The following is a 21,094-nucleotide window of genomic DNA, read 5'->3' on the forward strand; positions in this document are numbered from 1 at the left end:
GTACAGGCCTAAAAGGCCCCAGGTGTGTGAGTATGGGGTAGCCCCAAAAAAAGGTTGTTATACCGAAATGTCTGTAACATAAAAATATATGAATAACTGGAAATTACTAACAACTATATAACTGAGGATTACCTAGATTTTCAAAATTCTAACTAAAGTACCATTACAGAAAATAGAAAACAAGTAACCTGGCAGGCCTGCGAGACCCCAGGTATGCGTTCTAGGGTTAACCCCCCGAACACTGCGATCAAACATGATCGCAGCGTTCCGGCGGCACAGGGAAGCATCGCGCAGGGAGGGGGGATCCCTGCGTGCTTCCCTGAGACCCTCGGAGCAAAGCGATGTGATTGCGTTGCTCCAAGGGTCTCCTACCTCCTCCTACCTGCTCAGAGCAGGCTTCGGGAAGCCTCCCTGCAGTGCCTTTCAGATCGCTGATCTGACGCAGTACACTGCAAAGTGTCAGATCAGCGATCTGTCACTATACAGTGATGTCCTCCCCTGGGTCAATGTAAAAAAAAAAAAAAAATTTACATGTGATAAAAAAAAATAAAAAAATTCCTAAATTAAGAAAAAAAAAATATTGTTCCAATAAATAAATTTCTTATTCTAAATAAAAAAAACAATAAAAGTACACTTATTTAGTATCGCCGCGTCCGTAACGACCCGACCTATAAAGTTGTCACACTAGTTAACCCTTTCAGTGAACATCGTAAAAAAAGAGAGGCAAAAAACGCTTTATCATACCGCCGAACAAAAAGTGGAATAACACGCCATCAAAAAGACGGATATAAATAACCATGGTACCGCTGAAAATGTCATCTTGTCCTGCAAAAAACGAGCCGCCACACAGCATCATCAGCGAAAAAATAAAAGTTATAGTCCTCGGAATAAAGCGATGCAAAAATAATTATTTTTTATATAAAATAGTTTTTATTGTATAAAAGCGCCAATCTATAAAAAAATGATATAAATGTTGTATCGCTGACCCAAAGAATGACCCAAAGAATAAAACTGCTTTATCAATTTTACCAAACATGGAACGGTATAAACGCCCCCTCTCCCCAAAAGAAATTCATGAATAGCTGGTTTTTGGTGATTCTGCCTCACAAAAATCGGAATAAAAAGCGATCAAAAAACGTCACGTGTACGAAAATGGTACCAATAAAATTGTCATCTCGTCCCGCAAAAAACAAGACCTCCCATGACTCTGTGGACCAAAATATTGCAAAATTATAGCTCTCAAAATGTGGAGACGCAAAAACTATTTTTTGCAATAAAAAGCGTCTTTTAGTGTTTGACGGCTGCCAATCATAAAAATCCGCTAAAAACCCCACTATAAAAGTAAATCAAACTCCCTTTCATCACCCCCTTAGTTAGAGAAAAATAATAAAATTAAAAAAAATATATTTCCATTTTCCCATTAGAGTTAGGGCTAAGGTTAGGGTTGGGGCTACGGTTAGGGTTGGGGCTACAGTTAGGGTTAGGGTTAGGGCTACAGTTAGGGTGGGGGCAACGGTTAGGGTTGGGGTTAGGGGTGTGTTTGGGTTAGGGTTTCAGTTAGGCTAGGTTCACATTGCGTTAGGGCAATCCGTTTAGCGCTAGCGGATTGCGCTAACGCAATGTTTTTGTAGGGGCCGCGTTCAGGGGTCGCGTTAACGTCCCCGCTCTCACAGATCCCCGATCTGCGAGAGCGGGGAACGGACCTCGGGCGCGCCGCGGACGCGAAGAACGGCACATCACTAGCGCGAGCCGAAATAGGCACGCTCTAGTGATGTGCTGCAGGCGAAATTTACATTGCTGTCAATGGGTGCACTAACGTACCCGTTGCACGGCGTTAATTGCGACATTTTCGCCGTGCAACGCTGTCCGTTAGCGATCACCCACTAACGCAATGTGAACCTAGCCTTAGAATTCGGGGGTTTCCACTATTTAGGCACATCAGGGGCTCTCCAAACGCGACATGGTGTCCGATCTCAATTCCAGCCAATTCTGCGTTCAAAAAGTAAAACAGTGCTCCTTCCCTTCCGAGCTCTCTCGTTCGCCCAAACAGGGGTTTACCCCTACATATGGGGTATCAGCGTACTCAGGACAAATTGGACAACAACTTTTTGGGTCCAATTTCTCTTGTTGCCCTTGGGAAAATACAAAGCCGGGGGCTAAAAAAAAAAAAAAAAGAGTTTTTATTTTCACGGCTCTGCGTTATAAACTGTGGTGAAACACTTGGGGGTTCATAGTTCTCACAACATATCTAGATATGTTCCTTGGGTGGTCTAGTTTCCAATATGGGGTCACTTGTGGGGGTTTCAACTGTTTAGGTACATCAGGGGCTCTGCAGATGCAACGTGACGCCTGCAGACCAATCCATCTAAGTCTGCATTCCAAACGGCGCTCCTTCCCTTCTGAGCTCTGCCATGCGTTCAAATGGTGGTTCCCCCGACATATGGGGTATCAGCGTACTCAGGGCAAATTGAACAACAACTTTTGGGGTCCAATTTCTCCTGTTACCCTTGGAAAAATACAAAACTAGGAGCTAAAAAGTAATTTTTGTGGAGAAAAAAGGATTTTTTATTTTCACGGCTCTGCATTATAAACTGTAGTGAAACACTTGGGGGTTCACAGTTCTCACAACACATCTAGATAAGTTCCTTAGCGGGTCTACTTTCCAAAATGGTTGTCACTTTTGGGGGGTTTCAATGTTTAGGCACATCAGGGGCTCTCCAAACGCGACATGGCGTCCCATCTCAATTCCAGTCAATTTTGCATTGAAAAGTCAAATGGCGCTCCTTCCCTTACGAGCTCTGCCAAGCGCCCAAACAGTGGTTTACCCCCACATATGGGGTATCGGCGTACTCAGGACAATTTGCACAGCAACTTTTTGGGGTCCAATTTCTTCTGCTACCCTTGGGAAAATAAAAAATTGGGGGCGAAAAGTTCATTTTTGTGAAAAAATGATTTTTTATTTTTACGGCTCTGCATTATAAACTTCTGTGAAGCACTTGGTGGGTCAAAGTGCTCACCACACATCTAGATAAGTTCCTTAGGGGGTCTACCTTCCAAAATGGTGTCACTTGTGGGGGGTTTCAATGTTTAGGCACATCATGGGCTCTCCAAACGCGACATGGCATCCAATCTCAATTCCAGCCAATTTTGCATTAAAAAGTCAAACCGCGCTCCTTCTCTTCCAAGCTCTGCCATGCACCCAAACAGTGGTTTACCCCCACATTTGGGGTATCAGCATACTCAGGACAAATTGTACAACAATTTTTGGGGTCCAATCTCTCCTATTACCCTTGGTAAAATAAAAAAAATTGGAGCTGAATAAATTTTTTGTGAAAAAAAGTTAAATGTTCATTTTTTTTTTAAACATTCCAAAAATTCCTGTGAAACACCTGAATACATTTCTTGAATGTGGTTTTAAGCACCTTGAGGGGTGCAGTTTTTAGAATGGTGTCACAGTTGGTTATTTTCTATCATATAGACTCCTCAAAGTGATTTCAAATGTGATGTGGTCCCTAAAAAAAAAAATGGTGTTGTAAAAATGAGAAATTGCTGGTCAACTTTTAACCCTTATCTCCCTAACAAAAAAAAATGTTGGTTCCAAAATTGTGCTGATATAGAGTAGACATGTGGGAAATGTTACTTATTAAGTATTTTGTGTGACATATCTCTGTGATTTAAGGGCATAAAAATTCAAAGTTGGAAAATTGCCAAATTTCTGGTTTTTTTCACAAATAAACGCAAGTAATATCAAAGATATTTTACCACGATCATGAAGTACAATATGTCACGAGAAAACATTGTCACAATCATCAGGATCCGTTGAAGCGTTCCAGAGTTATAAAACCTCATAAAGGGACAGTGGTCAGAATTGTAAAAATTGGCCTGGTCATTAACGTGCAAACCACCCTTGGGGGTTAAAAGGTTAAGAGATCTGCAGATTTGCTGCAGATGTGCCTGCGAGAAACACTGTAGATCGTGAGGGGGAAGAGTGTGTGAGCAGAGATTGTGGGCGGAGAAGATGTGCGGGGCTGTGTGTGTGTGTGCGGGTGTTAGTGTGTATCTGTGTGTGTCTGCGGAGCTGTATGTGTGAGTGTGCGGGGCTATGTGTGTGTGCCTGTGGGTCTTTGTGTAGGCAGGCATCGTCCGATGGGACTACTAGTCCCATCCGGCTATGGCTGCTACAGTGACAGCTAGCCGGATGATGGGACAGTAGTAGTCCCATCATCCGGCTACTGTGTTCATGTGTAAAAAAAACAAACACTTATACACATATACAGTACATACATATAGACATACAGTACATGCAACATACAGTATATACTCACCAATCACCTAGTCCCTGAAGCACTCGATCACCTATACATTTTTTTTTTAAAATAATAAACCAACAGTATACTCCCTGATCCGATGTAATTCATTCAATAATGTGTCCCACGACGATCTCCTGTGGAGAGCTGTCGCATCAGCAGATACGACCGCTCTCCAGATGCACCAGGATGCAATGACGGAAGGTATCCTTCCGCACTGTATCCCTCCGCCGCTGTGAGTGCAGGGTTCATACTGTCACTTATGGCACCGCTGCATGGGAAAATTCTCACCCAGCAGTGCCTTAAAGTGAGAGGCTATTGAACCCTCAGTGACAACACTGCAGGAGCCATTGTCTCCTGTCAGTGTGTCACTGGAGGCCTATAGAGCTGTCACATCTCCTGATGTGACAGCTCTATAGGGGAGATCGTCGTGGGACAGTCTTTATTAATTGGAGTGCGTTGGACCAGGGAGTATCTGTGTTGATTATTTATTTTTATTTTTTTGCAGGTAATCGATTGCTTCGGGGAATTAGGTGTGGTTGTAAGTATGGTGAAATTAGGAATATTAAAATACTTATTTCTGACTGTCTTTATTTAACTCTTTCACTACTATAGGATTAGAAATAGATAGGTATCTTATTGATGCCTCTCCATTACTAACCGGGCTTAATGTCACCTTACAATCAAATGTGACATTAACCTCTTATTACCCCATATACCACCGCTACAGGGCAGTGGGAAGCAGGAGGCTAAGTGCCGGAATTGACGCATCTTACAGATGCGCCATGGCTAGGGGCTGGTATTTGTAGCCGAGGGAGTGGGGACAATATCCATGGCCCCTTCCTCGGCTATGAATATCAGCCCGCAGCTGTCTGCATAGCCTTTCTGGCTATAAATTATAGGGGGACCCCACGTCATATTATTTTTGGGGGTCCCCATTTTAATAGCCAGTAAAGACTAAATATACAGCTGTGGGTTGATATTCATAGCCTGGGAAGCTCTATGGGTATTAACCCCTTCCCAGGCTAGAAACATCGGCCCCCAGCTTTCCCTCTCTGATGTAGAAAATTGTGCGGAAGCCCATGCCATTTTTTTCCCCCTTTTTTTTTTTTTTTTTTAAATTAAAGATATTGCATGCAGATGATTTTGTGTGTGTATTGAACCTAATAAAATGGTACATAAATTGTTAATTACTAAACATCGGCCTTGGTATTATCTGCCTATTATCTATCTGCCTATTATCTATCTCTTATCTATCTATCTACAGTTGTGGCCAAAAGTATTGACACCGCTGCAATTCTGTCAGATAATACTCAGTTTCTTCCTGAAAATGATTGCAATCACAAATTCTTTGGTATTATTATCTTCATTTAATTTGTCTTAAAAGAAAAAACATAAAAGAGAATGAAGCAAAAAGCAAAACATTGATCATTTCACGCAAAACTCCAAAAATGGGCCAGACAAAAGTATTGGCACCCTCAGCCTAATACTTGGTTGCACAACCTTTAGCCAAAATAACTGCCACCAATCGCTTCCGGTAACCATCAATGAGTTTCTTACAATGCTCTGCTGGAATTTTAGACCATTCTTCTTTGGCAAACTGCTCCAGGTCCCTGATATTTGAAGGGTGCCTTCTCCAAACTGCCATTTTTAGATCTCTCCACAGGTGTTCTATGGGATTCAGGTCTGGACTCATTGCTGGCCACCTTAGAAGTCTCCAGTGCTTTCTCTCAAACCATTTTCTAGTGCTTTTTGAAGTGTGTTTTGGGTCATTGTCCTGCTGGAATATAAAATAAACTTTGGCACTCAACTTGCAATCATATGAAATTTTTAATGGCAGCCACTTGTACAAACGTTTCGGTCAGAGACTTTGACCTTCTTCAGTGTACTGCAGTAATATTAAACAATAAAACAAATAGTATAAATGACAAAACAGAAAATCAAAAAACTATAAAACAACAAGGATAACAGAATATAAGGAGACTGGTATATATTGTGCATATATAGTGATGGATGGGAAAGGGGATGGGGACAGTACAAAAGAGTATAGAGAGGCACTCATACCTTGGTCCCTAAGACACTATTAATGTGTGGCTGGAGGTCAGGATAAGGTCCTATATGGATCCTAAGATAGAAAGTATGTCTATTGAGATGGGTACAATTAATAGGGTTCATGATCAGATGTTGAACTGAGGACTAACCCATGTATCCGTGTGGATGGGGATACAGTGGTGAGGGACGGTGTCTTGAACCGTGCTGTTACTCGTCTGGTAAGTCAATTGAATCTAATGGAATGAAATAGATAGTGCCTTCGTATATATGGACTTAAATTGTCCAGAAATAACAGTGGTGTTAGCCCAAATATATAAATAAGACATTAAACTCATGTGGGAGAGGAAAATTCCTCTGGTGATCCTATGTTAATAATAATAGTACATACCCTGTATGGTGGTGAACCACAGTGTTCACACTGGAATATAGATCCAAGAATGGACCAAGATTTAGGAATCCCTTTACCTATAAGGGGAGAAGTGTCCGGATTTAAATGAACAAGAAACTACAGAGATTCAAAGGGGCAGAAGCGCTGACAGTGGTGACAGGTCTTATCGGGTGCAGGCAGAAATCTGGATCCAGAACGCGGTGTCCACCGCTAGTTCTAATGTGTGCTGCCATGGTGTGAAGCGCCGTTATATGGCTAGGGGGCGGGACTGTCAGTAGCGTGAAACCGGAAATGCGTCACCGGAAGTGACGCGCTATCAGTGCCGGTGACACTGCGTGTCAGCGCTGTAAAATAGTGATGGAGGTGCGTTCCACCTCAGTTTAACATGCCACATGTGCAGGCGGTGGGACTAACTAAGTGTGGGAGGGGCTGAAAAACTACTAGGCTAGTAGAAACGGTGATAACTCTGTATATTAGTATATCATCCCACATAAACAACCTGGCATCTGAAAGGAGGCATGAGAATAACAGTAAAAGAGGGTTCAGAGTTAAATGAGTAAAAAAAGAGACCAAGGTGCTGAGGTAGGAATCCAGAGGGAGGGAGGAACGGGATGTGAACATTTTCGTGCCGTCACATTCAATATTGAGGATTCTGTAAAACAAAATCGCGTGTTAATACAATGCTTATAGATATGAATATATACATGTGCATAATGAAGGGACAATATGATGACAGTTATTGTATCAAAACCGAATATATACAAAGGAAATTATAGAAGACCATTATAGGAAGGCCAGAAGATCATAGTCCCTGTTGAGACCCTTAGGTGTCATAGTCTCCAACTCGTGTATCCAGAAAGCCTCTCTTCTTTTGAGGATCTGGATACGATTGCCCCCCCGTCTTGGTACTGGGACATGTTCTAATACCTGAAATCTAAGCTGAGGTATAGTGTGTCCTGCGTCAATGAAATGGTGGGGTAATGGCAATAATGTATTTTTACATCTTATTGTGGACTTGTGCTTACTGATACGGTCCCGTATCGGTTGTGAGGTCTCGCCAATATATAAAAGGCCACATGGGCATTTAATGGAGTACACCACAAAAGATGTATCACAAGTACTGTAATCTTTAATTTGGTATCTTTTCCCCGATTGTGGGTGATAGAAGTGATCTCCCTTCAAAACATTTCCACATTGGTTGCAGTGGAGGCATGGGTATGTGCCAGTCCTAGGTCTAGAGAGAAACCTTTGGGTGGAGGATCGTGAGCCCGAACCGATGTCAGCCTTGACCAGTGTGTCACGGATATTACGTGATCGTTTATAGCACGGTAAGAAATGATTACGAAACTCAGGTATATCTGGATATGCCTCCTGTAGTATCCTCCAATGTTTCCTGATACTGTGGTGAAGTATGTGGACGTAGGGATGATACGTGTGTACAAAAGGTAAGCGATTTGTCACGGGTTGTTTGGAACGGGTGGCTGGATGTAAGGCGTTATGTAATACATCAGGGGGATAACCCCGCTCAGTGAATTTATTATACATCTCATCCAACCTCTCCTGTTTCTTGATAGGGTTAGTGACTATACGTTCCACCCTCTGAAATTGGGAGCGGGGGATGGCATTTTTGGTGGTTGTGGGGTGCAGACTTTTGTAATGGAGCAGACTATTGCGGTCAGTGGATTTCCTGTATAAATCCGTACTTAGATTGCCACCCGCATCCTTCAATACAAGGGTGTCAAGGAAGTTAACCTGATGTACGTCTTTCGTCATGGTAAAGGAGAGGCCCGGCCAGGAGGCATTTAAGGTCTCAAAGAACTCATCCAGAGACTCTGATGGCCCTGTCCATATGCAAAAAATATCATCAATGAACCTTTTCCAGGTTATACAGTGGGTTCTAAAGAGAGTGTTGGGGTATACCACCTCTTCCTCGAAGGTGGTCATATAAGTGTTTGCATACGGGGGTGCCATGTTGGACCCCATGGCGGTCCCCTGCGCTTGGAGGTAATAGGTATCTTCAAACAGAAAGTAATTTTTGGTAAGAACCATTGTTAGTAGTTCCAGACATAAATCAATCGTGTTATGATGTAGTTCAGATGTGGTCAGCAGCTGTCTGACACAATTAATGCCTCGATTGTGGGGAATGGATGTGTAGAGGTCCTTTACGTCAAAGGACACCAGAAAAGAGTTGTTCGGGACGGTGCCCAGTGTCTGTAATGTTCTGAGAAAAGCCCCAGTATCAAGTAGATATGATTGGGATTTTTGTGTCAGAGGGGTGAGTACCTTTTCCAAAAATATGGAAAGAGGGGACAAGATTGAGTCAGTCGCTGCGATAATAGGTCGGCCAGGTGGGTTAATAAGGCTCTTATGTACTTTGGGAAGTAAGTACAGTACGGGCGTCACTGGATTTGTTTTGGTAAGAAAGTCTTTGGTTTTAGAGTCAATCACTCCCATGTCAGAATATGTCTTAAGTATAGCCGATATGTCGTTGCGTGTATCACCTATGGGGTCTCTGCTTAATTTAATGTAGATCCTACTGTCATTGAGCTGACGATGTGCTTCTTGAATATAGTCTGTCTTATTCATGACCACTATGGCTCCGCCTTTATCAGCGGGTTTGATAATAATGGTCTTATCCTCACATAAGGCCCGTGATGCCTGGATATCTAGATTGGACAAATTGGAGGAGTAATGTAATTTGCCTCCTTCGGCATCCCGCCGAAGTTGGGTAAAGGCTCTATCTATAAACCCAATAAAGGTTTCCACCGCATGTGACTCTGTTGGTGGACGATATATACTCTTGTTGCGAAGGCCGAGTTGGTCTATAGATATCAAGGCCTGGTGTGCAGATGGGAAAACACTACGTGTATCATTAACCTTAGCAAAGTGTGTCAATAATCTAATGCGGCGGTAAAACCGTTGCAACTCCATATCAAGTCCAAATGTACTTAATTTAGAATATGGGCAAAACGAGAGTCCTTTTTGCAAGAGATTGTGTTCAGCAATGCTGAGCGTCCTTGAGGAGATATTGATAACTAAGGAGTTAGTACCTGGGAGCGTGTTACTCTGTAGAAATCTGGATTTCTTCCTCCGCTGGCTCCGACGGGTCCTTTTCTCCTTGGGTACCGCTTGCGTTGATCTAAAAAATGGCGGGTCGTGTTGGTACGGTTATCCCTTCTGTCCGTGTCTGATCCAGATGTTGATGCCTCGTTTGATGAATACTGGTTGTACCTAGGGGGTTCAGAGCGGGGAACAAGGTTATTGCGCCAGTGATAGACGCGATTATTGTCATAATCTTCTAAATCCCTTTGGAACTTAATCCTTTTTCTATTCTCAGTGTCCCTCTTGTGTTGCTCAATGACAGTCTGTACTCTAGCTTTAAGAGTGCCCAATTCTTCCGCAGTACTCGATGAGGCTAATTGTGACTCAATATTCTTGATGGTATCACTGGATTGAGTGATAGCGCTTTGTAGATGTTCAACAGTCAGTGTCATTAAGTCAAACGAGCACTTGTTGAGTATTTGCTCGAATCTGGAGCAGAAGGCGGTGGAGTCGCTGAAAAGTGTTGGTCGCAGAGGTACTCTCAGGCCCCTTGGGATGCGATTGACTCTAAGATATTCCGACAATGTTGCACAGTGTAGTTCCAAATTGATCAGGTGTCGTGATTCCCGTTCAAGATCCCTTCCCCTGGTTTCCCTAGGTGGGACCTTGAGGAAGTCACTAGATAAGTTGGACTTAGAAAGAATAGAGTTAGAATCACGACACCTGATCAATTTGGAACTACACTGTGCAACATTGTCGGAATATCTTAGAGTCAATCGCATCCCAAGGGGCCTGAGAGTACCTCTGCGACCAACACTTTTCAGCGACTCCACCGCCTTCTGCTCCAGATTCGAGCAAATACTCAACAAGTGCTCGTTTGACTTAATGACACTGACTGTTGAACATCTACAAAGCGCTATCACTCAATCCAGTGATACCATCAAGAATATTGAGTCACAATTAGCCTCATCGAGTACTGCGGAAGAATTGGGCACTCTTAAAGCTAGAGTACAGACTGTCATTGAGCAACACAAGAGGGACACTGAGAATAGAAAAAGGATTAAGTTCCAAAGGGATTTAGAAGATTATGACAATAATCGCGTCTATCACTGGCGCAATAACCTTGTTCCCCGCTCTGAACCCCCTAGGTACAACCAGTATTCATCAAACGAGGCATCAACATCTGGATCAGACACGGACAGAAGGGATAACCGTACCAACACGACCCGCCATTTTTTAGATCAACGCAAGCGGTACCCAAGGAGAAAAGGACCCGTCGGAGCCAGCGGAGGAAGAAATCCAGATTTCTACAGAGTAACACGCTCCCAGGTACTAACTCCTTAGTTATCAATATCTCCTCAAGGACGCTCAGCATTGCTGAACACAATCTCTTGCAAAAAGGACTCTCGTTTTGCCCATATTCTAAATTAAGTACATTTGGACTTGATATGGAGTTGCAACGGTTTTACCGCCGCATTAGATTATTGACACACTTTGCTAAGGTCAATGATACACGTAGTGTTTTCCCATCTGCACACCAGGCCTTGATATCTATAGACCAACTCGGCCTTCGCAACAAGAGTATATATCGTCCACCAACAGAGTCACATGCGGTGGAAACCTTTATTGGGTTTATAGATAGAGCCTTTACCCAACTTCGGCGGGATGCCGAAGGAGGCAAATTACATTACTCCTCCAATTTGTCCAATCTAGATATCCAGGCATCACGGGCCTTATGTGAGGATAAGACCATTATTATCAAACCCGCTGATAAAGGCGGAGCCATAGTGGTCATGAATAAGACAGACTATATTCAAGAAGCACATCGTCAGCTCAATGACAGTAGGATCTACATTAAATTAAGCAGAGACCCCATAGGTGATACACGCAACGACATATCGGCTATACTTAAGACATATTCTGACATGGGAGTGATTGACTCTAAAACCAAAGACTTTCTTACCAAAACAAATCCAGTGACGCCCGTACTGTACTTACTTCCCAAAGTACATAAGAGCCTTATTAACCCACCTGGCCGACCTATTATCGCAGCGACTGACTCAATCTTGTCCCCTCTTTCCATATTTTTGGAAAAGGTACTCACCCCTCTGACACAAAAATCCCAATCATATCTACTTGATACTGGGGCTTTTCTCAGAACATTACAGACACTGGGCACCGTCCCGAACAACTCTTTTCTGGTGTCCTTTGACGTAAAGGACCTCTACACATCCATTCCCCACAATCGAGGCATTAATTGTGTCAGACAGCTGCTGACCACATCTGAACTACATCATAACACGATTGATTTATGTCTGGAACTACTAACAATGGTTCTTACCAAAAATTACTTTCTGTTTGAAGATACCTATTACCTCCAAGCGCAGGGGACCGCCATGGGGTCCAACATGGCACCCCCGTATGCAAACACTTATATGACCACCTTCGAGGAAGAGGTGGTATACCCCAACACTCTCTTTAGAACCCACTGTATAACCTGGAAAAGGTTCATTGATGATATTTTTTGCATATGGACAGGGCCATCAGAGTCTCTGGATGAGTTCTTTGAGACCTTAAATGCCTCCTGGCCGGGCCTCTCCTTTACCATGACGAAAGACGTACATCAGGTTAACTTCCTTGACACCCTTGTATTGAAGGATGCGGGTGGCAATCTAAGTACGGATTTATACAGGAAATCCACTGACCGCAATAGTCTGCTCCATTACAAAAGTCTGCACCCCACAACCACCAAAAATGCCATCCCCCGCTCCCAATTTCAGAGGGTGGAACGTATAGTCACTAACCCTATCAAGAAACAGGAGAGGTTGGATGAGATGTATAATAAATTCACTGAGCGGGGTTATCCCCCTGATGTATTACATAACTCCTTACATCCAGCCACCCGTTCCAAACAACCCGTGACAAATCGCTTACCTTTTGTACACACGTATCATCCCTACGTCCACATACTTCACCACAGTATCAGGAAACATTGGAGGATACTACAGGAGGCATATCCAGATATACCTGAGTTTCGTAATCATTTCTTACCGTGCTATAAACGATCACGTAATATCCGTGACACACTGGTCAAGGCTGACATCGGTTCGGGCTCACGATCCTCCACCCAAAGGTTTCTCTCTAGACCTAGGACTGGCACATACCCATGCCTCCACTGCAACCAATGTGGAAATGTTTTGAAGGGAGATCACTTCTATCACCCACAATCGGGGAAAAGATACCAAATTAAAGATTACAGTACTTGTGATACATCTTTTGTGGTGTACTCCATTAAATGCCCATGTGGCCTTTTATATATTGGCGAGACCTCACAACCGATACGGGACCGTATCAGTAAGCACAAGTCCACAATAAGATGTAAAAATACATTATTGCCATTACCCCACCATTTCATTGACGCAGGACACACTATACCTCAGCTTAGATTTCAGGTATTAGAACATGTCCCAGTACCAAGACGGGGGGGCAATCGTATCCAGATCCTCAAAAGAAGAGAGGCTTTCTGGATACACGAGTTGGAGACTATGACACCTAAGGGTCTCAACAGGGACTATGATCTTCTGGCCTTCCTATAATGGTCTTCTATAATTTCCTTTGTATATATTCGGTTTTGATACAATAACTGTCATCATATTGTCCCTTCATTATGCACATGTATATATTCATATCTATAAGCATTGTATTAACACGCGATTTTGTTTTACAGAATCCTCAATATTGAATGTGACGGCACGAAAATGTTCACATCCCGTTCCTCCCTCCCTCTGGATTCCTACCTCAGCACCTTGGTCTTTTTTTTTACTCATTTAACTCTGAACCCTCTTTTACTGTTATTCTCATGCCTCCTTTCAGATGCCAGGTTGTTTATGTGGGATGATATACTAATATACAGAGTTATCACCGTTTCTACTAGCCTAGTAGTTTTTCAGCCCCTCCCACACTTAGTTAGTCCCACCGCCTGCACATGTGGCATGTTAAACTGAGGTGGAACGCACCTCCATCACTATTTTACAGCGCTGACACGCACAGTGTCACCGGCACTGATAGCGCGTCACTTCCGGTGACGCATTTCCGGTTTCACGCTACTGACAGTCCCGCCCCCTAGCCATATAACGGCGCTTCACACCATGGCAGCACACATTAGAACTAGCGGTGGACACCGCGTTCTGGATCCAGATTTCTTCCTGCACCCGGTAAGACCTGTCACCACTGTCAGCGCTTCTGCCCCTTTGAATCTCTGTAGTTTCTTGTTCATTTAAATCCGGACACTTCTCCCCTTATAGGTAAAGGGATTCCTAAATCTTGGTCCATTCTTGGATCTATATTCCAGTGTGAACACTGTGGTTCACCACCATACAGGGTATGTACTATTATTATTAACATAGGATCACCAGAGGAATTTTCCTCTCCCACATGAGTTTAATGTCTTATTTATATATATTTGGGCTAACACCACTGTTATTTCTGGACAATTTAAGTCCATATATACGAACGCACTATCTATTTCATTCCATTAGATTCAATTGACTTACCAGACGAGTAACAGCACGGTTCAAGACACCGTCCCTCACCACTGTATCCCCATCCACACGGATACATGGGTTAGTCCTCAGTTCAACATCTGATCATGAACCCTATTAATTGTACCCATCTCAATAGACATACTTTCTATCTTAGGATCCATATAGGACCTTATCCTGACCTCCAGCCACACATTAATAGTGTCTTAGGGACCAAGGTATGAGTGCCTCTCTATACTCTTTTGTACTATCCCCATCCCCTTTCCCATCCATCACTATATATGCACAATATATACCAGTCTCCTTATATTCTGTTATCCTTGTTGTTTTATGGTTTTTTGATTTTCTGTTTTGTCATTTATACTATTTGTTTTATTGTTTAATATTACTGCAGTACACTGAAGAAGGTCAAAGTCTCTGACCGAAACGTTTGTACAAGTGGCTGCCATTAAAAATTTCATATGATTGCAAGTTGAGTGCCAAAGTTTATTTTATATACCTGTGGGTTTGGGAACCCTCTTTGTGCACCGTCTCAGCTGTGCCACGATATACTACACTACATTGTCCTGCTGGAAGACCCATGACCTCTGAGGGAGACCCAGCTTTCTCACACTGGGCCCTACATTATGCTGCAAAATTTGTTGGTAGTCTTCAGACTTCATAATGCCATGCACACGGCCAAGCAGTCCAGTGCCAGAGGCAGCAAAGCAACCCCAAAACATCAGGGAACCTCTGCCATGTTTGACTGTAGGGACCGTGTTCTTTTCTTTGAATGCCTCTTTTTTCCTCCTGTAAACTCTATGTTGATGCCTTTGCCCAAAAAGCTCTACTTTTGTCTCATCTGACCAGAGAACATTCTTCCAAAACATTTTAGGCTTTTTCAGGTAAGTTTTGGTAAACTCCAGCCTGGCTTTTTTTATGTCTTGGGGTAAGAAGTCTCTTACCATACAGTCCCTTTTCATTCAGATGCCGACGGATAGTACGGGTTGACACTGTTGTACCCTCGGACTGCAGGGCAGCTTGAACTTGTTTGGATGTTAGTCGAGATTCTTTATCCAACATCCGCACAATCTTGCATTGAAATCTTTTGTCAATTTTTCTTTTCCGTCCACATCTACGGAGGTTATCCACAGTGCCATGGGCTTTAAACTTCTTGATGACACTGCGCACGGTAGACACAGGAACATTGAGGTCTTTGGAGATTGACTTGTAGCCTTGAGATTGCTCATGCTTCCTCACAATTTGGTTTCTCAAGTCCTCAGACAGTTCTTTGGTCTTCTTTCTTTTCTCCATGCTCAATGTGGTACACACAAGGACACAGGACAGAGGTTGAGTCAACTTTAATCCATGTCAACTGGCTGCAAGTGTGATTTAGTTATTGCCAACACCTGTTAGATGCCACAGGTACGTTACAGGTGCTGTTAATTACACAAATTAGTGAAGCATCACATGATTTTTCGAACAGTGCCAATACTTTTGTCCACCCCCTTTTTTATGTTTGGTGTGGAATTATATCCAATTTGGCTTTAGGACAATTCTTTTTGTGTTTTTTCATTTAAGACAAATTAAATGAAGATAATAATACCAAAGAATTTGTGATTGCAATCATTTTCAGGAAGAAACTGAGTATTATCTGACAGAATTGCAGGGGTGTCAATACTTTTGGCCACAACTGTATCTATCATCGATCTATTATCTATCTGTCTATATCTGTGTGTGTTTGTGTAAACATTATTCTTCAATGGAGTATGTATAATAAGAGGTTGGACATTGAAATGACATCACAATTTTTTTTTGTTTTTGTTAAATAATAGATCTTTATTTATATTACAAAAACGCAGACAAATCTGCATAAAAAATCAAGAGGTGCAGGAAAATCTGCAATGTGTGCACATAACCATAGGCTGAACATCCTAAGGGCACACGTTGCGGATTGGCCTGCAGAATTTTCATCTCTTGGCAGAAAACGCAGGCCAAAATACTTGCGGATTTAATGCGGATCTCTTGCGGATTGTCATGCGTTTTTTGATGTGCGGATTTCCCTTACTCAATGTATAGTCAATGGGTGCAGAAACGCTGCCTTTCCGCACAAAGAATTGACATGCTGCGGAAAAAAGAACACAGCGAATCCGCGCAGATTTTTCCGCAACCTGTGCACAGCAATTCTTAAATTCTCATTGACTGTCATTGTTACTGTACTACACTGCGGATTTGATGCAATTCCGTGCATCCAAAAATGGTGCGGAAACGCATCAAAATCCGCAACGTGTGCACATAGCCTAAAACCTCTAGTTTCTGGGTTTTTAAGGCTACTTTCACACATCAGGTTTTTCGCCGCATGCCGGTTCCGGTGTCGCGCCGCAGCATCGGATCCAGCTTATTTTGTAAAAACCAGATGGGACGGATCCGTTTTTCAGCCGGATCAGGTGTCTGGAACCGGCGAGAAATCGGATCCGTCCCATCCGGTTGTCATCCGTTTCGTCCGGTTTTCCATCCGGTTTTTGACGGATACGGTTTCTAAAAACGCCCCCTGAAAGGCAAAAAATGTGATTGGCCCTCTGAAAACTATATATACAGTGTTCCTGCAGGCCATCTGTGACAGGTTTGAGAGGAGCAAGATGGACGGCATTATTGCAAAGATTCTGCAGAACAACGTGGATGTCATCGTGGAGGCGAATCGATTGAAAGCAATTGTTCTTGAGAAGGAGCGAGAGAGACAGCGCATCATCTGCGCCGACGCGGTTTGTGGATCCACGCCATTACGGCACAGAGAATGACGCGGGGAGTCTTTTCTACTTTATACATAGAGCTACGAGGAGACCCTGACAAGTTTTTCAGCTATGTGTGGATGAAAGTGGAGAACTTTGATGTATTGGTGGAGCGGGTTGAACATCTTATAAGAAGGAGTGATACATATTGCAGATTCTCCATTACACCTGCTGAGCGTCTGATGGTCACTCTTCGGTAAGCATTCTTTTTTTATGTACTATTGTAGAGCACTTTCATTGATTGATATTTTGAATTTGCAGTAATTTCTGCCTTGCTTTTGTTCACAGATTCCTAGCTACTGGAGAATCCCTGTCTTCACTACAATTTCATTTCAGATTGGGAATTTCAACCATATCTGGAATAGTGAGGCACACTTGCCGTGCTGTGTGGGACTCTCTGCACGACGAATTCATTCCACATCCCACAATGCAGACATGGTTGGAAGTTGCTGACAGATTCCAGGACGTGTGTCAGTTTCCCAGTTGCTTGGGCGCGGTGGATGGGAAACATATCCGTATCGTGAAACCGGCTGGTTCTGGATCTCAGTTTTTCAACTATAAAAAGTACTTTTCCATCGTGCTGATGGCCATCGCCGATGCGGATTACAAATTTGTTGCGGTGGATATTGGGGCGTATGGCCGCTCTAATGATTCACAAGCTTTCAAACTGTCTTCTATGAGGCGGCATTTGTATGGACATACCTTTCAATCATAGACCACTGCCTCAAACCTCTGAGCCACAAATGCCTTTTGTTTGTGTTGGGGATGAAGCTTTTATGTTTAATCTGGTTTTTATTGAAAAGATCTTCAAAACAAACAAGGAACAAAGGATTCAACAACATAAAAAGTATTGAGTACAAAAAGAAATCTCATATACAACTGTATATCAAGACCTGTAACCAACAAGTCCCGAAGTAGTATAACTTTCAGGTCAAAATCATTTTCAATCAAGTCCAACAAGATCTGAAAATAAAAAAAATAAAAAATCGATGGCGGATGTAGGTATCCCCTATCCAGGGAGACTGTAGGACCTTTGGTGATACATATGAGGTATCCTCTGAAAGAGAGCGACCCAAACAAGAGGAGCTAGGTCACTCCAAGTAATAATGGTATAAACACGAACGGAAAGAATGAGACTAAGAAGAGGAATATGGGGGAGGAGAGAGGATGAAAAATAAAGGGGGGAGGGGGAGGAACCATGGAGTCTGATATAGAAGGGGGCAACTTGCACCTCTATAATGACGTCCATCTAACCCGTATTGTTCAATCTATCTTCCTTATGGCTTAGAAAAGAGGGATTGAAAGTCCTGAGAGTCCATAAACAAAATCCAAGGACTCCAGACCTGCAGATATTTCTCCATTGAACCGTTAACCTCAGCGGACAATACCTCCATACTTTGAAGGCTGGTCATCTCCTTGACCCATTCAGACACATTAGGAGATTGGGAGGATTTCCAATGTCTCGGGATCACAGTGCACGCAGCAGTTAAGCAGAATCTTAGGAGCCCCTTTTTTGGAAGCGAAACGAGCCCGGGAGGATAGATAATAAAGCCACCTGGGGGGAGTTGGTCACCAAATGACCGCTAATGGCTTGATAAGCGGAAAAGACAGAATCCCAAAATGGCTTAATAAGCTTACATCCCCACCAAATGTGTAGCTTGGTACCTCTCTACTCCACAAGGCCAGCACCTATCGGAGATGGAGGGAAAAGCGGCGTGTAAGACATCAGGACAGTGATACCACCTTGTGAGAATTTTGTAATTCTTGTGCGGCGGGATGAAGCTTTTCAGCTTTCAGAACATCTTTTGAAACCCTACTCCAGCCGTGGTTTAAACAATACTAAAAGAAAACTACCGACTCACATGTGCACGAAGAATGGTGGAGTGTGTGTTTGGGATCTTAACTGCCAAATGGAGAGTTCTGCTGACATCCATTAACTTGAAGACAGACACTCTGGATGAGGTAGTGAAAGCGTGTGTTGTCCTGCACAATTATGTGATATCCAAGGAACAGATTTCCATTGAGGACCAGTCTGAACAAACCACCTTGGCTTATTATAGCAACCAAACATATAGAAGTTCTGCCACTGTTTCCAGAATACGGGATCACTTTGCAGAATATTTTATTTCACCCGAAGGAAGAATACACTGGCAGGATGATAGAGTTTAAACAATTTGTCTTGAACCTAGTAACAACTTTTCTACCTTTTACCCATGTCGTGTACCTGTTTGTTTTTACCTTTTACCCAAGATGTGTACCTGTTTGGTTTCACCTTTTACCCAAGTTGTGCATCTGTTTGGGTTGTACCCAAAGTATTTTACCTCTGACCAATAAACCTTGTTTAACCAAAGTGTGTAAATCTATACTATAAAGAATAAATACAAGATAGCTGTAAACAACAAAAGTTTTATTAAAACTTTTTTTTTTTATATCAAAACCAAACTTTTATTTTGAAACCTAAAAAATAAATATATTTTGCAGCATACAAAACAAACTAGAGATTGGAATAAGTCGGCGAGGGGCTGGCGGATAGGGACACTTCGACAGTGGGAGTGTGAAGAGAGGAATGTGTTGGTGGTGGGGAATGATCAATAGGTAGTGGTGAAGGAGTGGAGAAGGCAATTGAGCGGGTGGACACGAAAGTGGGATTGGGGTTAGGAGTTTGGTAGGATGGAGAGGTGTAGCTGATGTTTTGGGAGGATTGGAAGGCAGAAGCAGTGATGGGTGGAGAAGAGGGTTGGGAAGGAGGTGAAAGAGGCTGTTGGAAGTGGGCAGGGAGAGGAGGCACGGATGAAGTGGATGGGAAGTGGTATGGTCCGGGATCATCATATTGGTGGGAAAGGGCACGGGCGGGAGGCTGGTAGTGTGGCTGGTGGGAAGGGCCACGGGAACGCTGGAAGTGTTGTGGCTGTTGGGACGGGGCACAGGCACGATGTGGGTGATGGTGAGGTTGGTGGGATGGGGCTCGGGCAGGTTGGTGGTACGGGTCAGGAGGATGGTAGTGGCTGTAGTGATGGACAGTGGAGGAAGGGGGGGCAGTTGCCGCATGGGTGGCAAGATTCTCTGCTCTTGAGTCAGTGAGTTCTAGAGTAGACTGGCAGGATTCCATTACTTGCATCTGCTGAGAAGCAGATAGCGTCTCCATTTGCTCAAGAATCGACTGGAAAAAAGTGTTGTTCGGTGACTGTCTTGCCTCTGAACGTATCGTTAACAGAAGTGTATGCATCTCGAGTATACTTTTATTTATTAAATTAAAAACTGCAGCCATTTGCCCGGACAAAGCTTTCAGACAGTTCTGGAATGATGCGTTCAGGTGTAAGAACTCGGGCCCCGATGCTACAGGTGTACTAGAGGTGGCAACAGCAGTGGGGTGGGGTACAGGAAACTCTATATCCTCACCAGCAGATTCATGCAATGGAACCGGCCAGGATGCTCCAGCGCTCGTTGATGGGACAGAGGGATCCAATGTGTGGGAAGGTGCAGAGTGGGAAAGTGCAGAGTGGGAAGGTGCAGAGGGGTCCTCACTGTCAAAGTGTCCCTCTGTGGCGGCCTCCTGAGGAATCGCCCCAGAAGGGTTCAACTGTGCTGCAGGCTCCCGAGTGCTCCCAACGGTGCTGTGGAACAAAAGAGAAAAACAAACAATTAATATACTGTCATTGCATGGCCCTGGCTGAAAGAGCAAAAGAGGTTTAGACATGTCAAACATTGGTTAGTACATGTGGTGGATAATATTTACCTTCGTGTCACCATCGTTGACCTGAGGAACGACAGGGCTTCGGCATACTTGTATGTGCTCCTGCGTCCTCCAGGTCCACTCGGGGGCCCGCATCTCTTTGTTGAACTCCTTCTTAAAGCGATCCCTGATCGACCGCCACCTTTTCACAATACTCTCACCTGTTAAAATAGGAGAAACACAAAAATTGGTTAGAAACAATACTTTGAATGCATCAACAAAACTTAACTGTGGATACTTACGTTCTTGATTCTGGGCCTGAA

The 21,094-nt window shown here is 43.4% G+C and overlaps 1 protein-coding gene across 1 annotated transcript in view; it reads left to right on the plus strand.

Annotated features, from left to right (window-relative positions):
* RB1 (RB transcriptional corepressor 1) overlaps window positions 1–21,094 on the plus strand; it is a 373,697-nt gene that overhangs the window by 146,853 nt on the left and 205,750 nt on the right. The window lies entirely within an intron of this gene.

This window comes from Ranitomeya variabilis, chromosome 3 (genome assembly GCF_051348905.1).
Source record: "Ranitomeya variabilis isolate aRanVar5 chromosome 3, aRanVar5.hap1, whole genome shotgun sequence".
NCBI lineage: Eukaryota > Metazoa > Chordata > Amphibia > Anura > Dendrobatidae > Ranitomeya > Ranitomeya variabilis.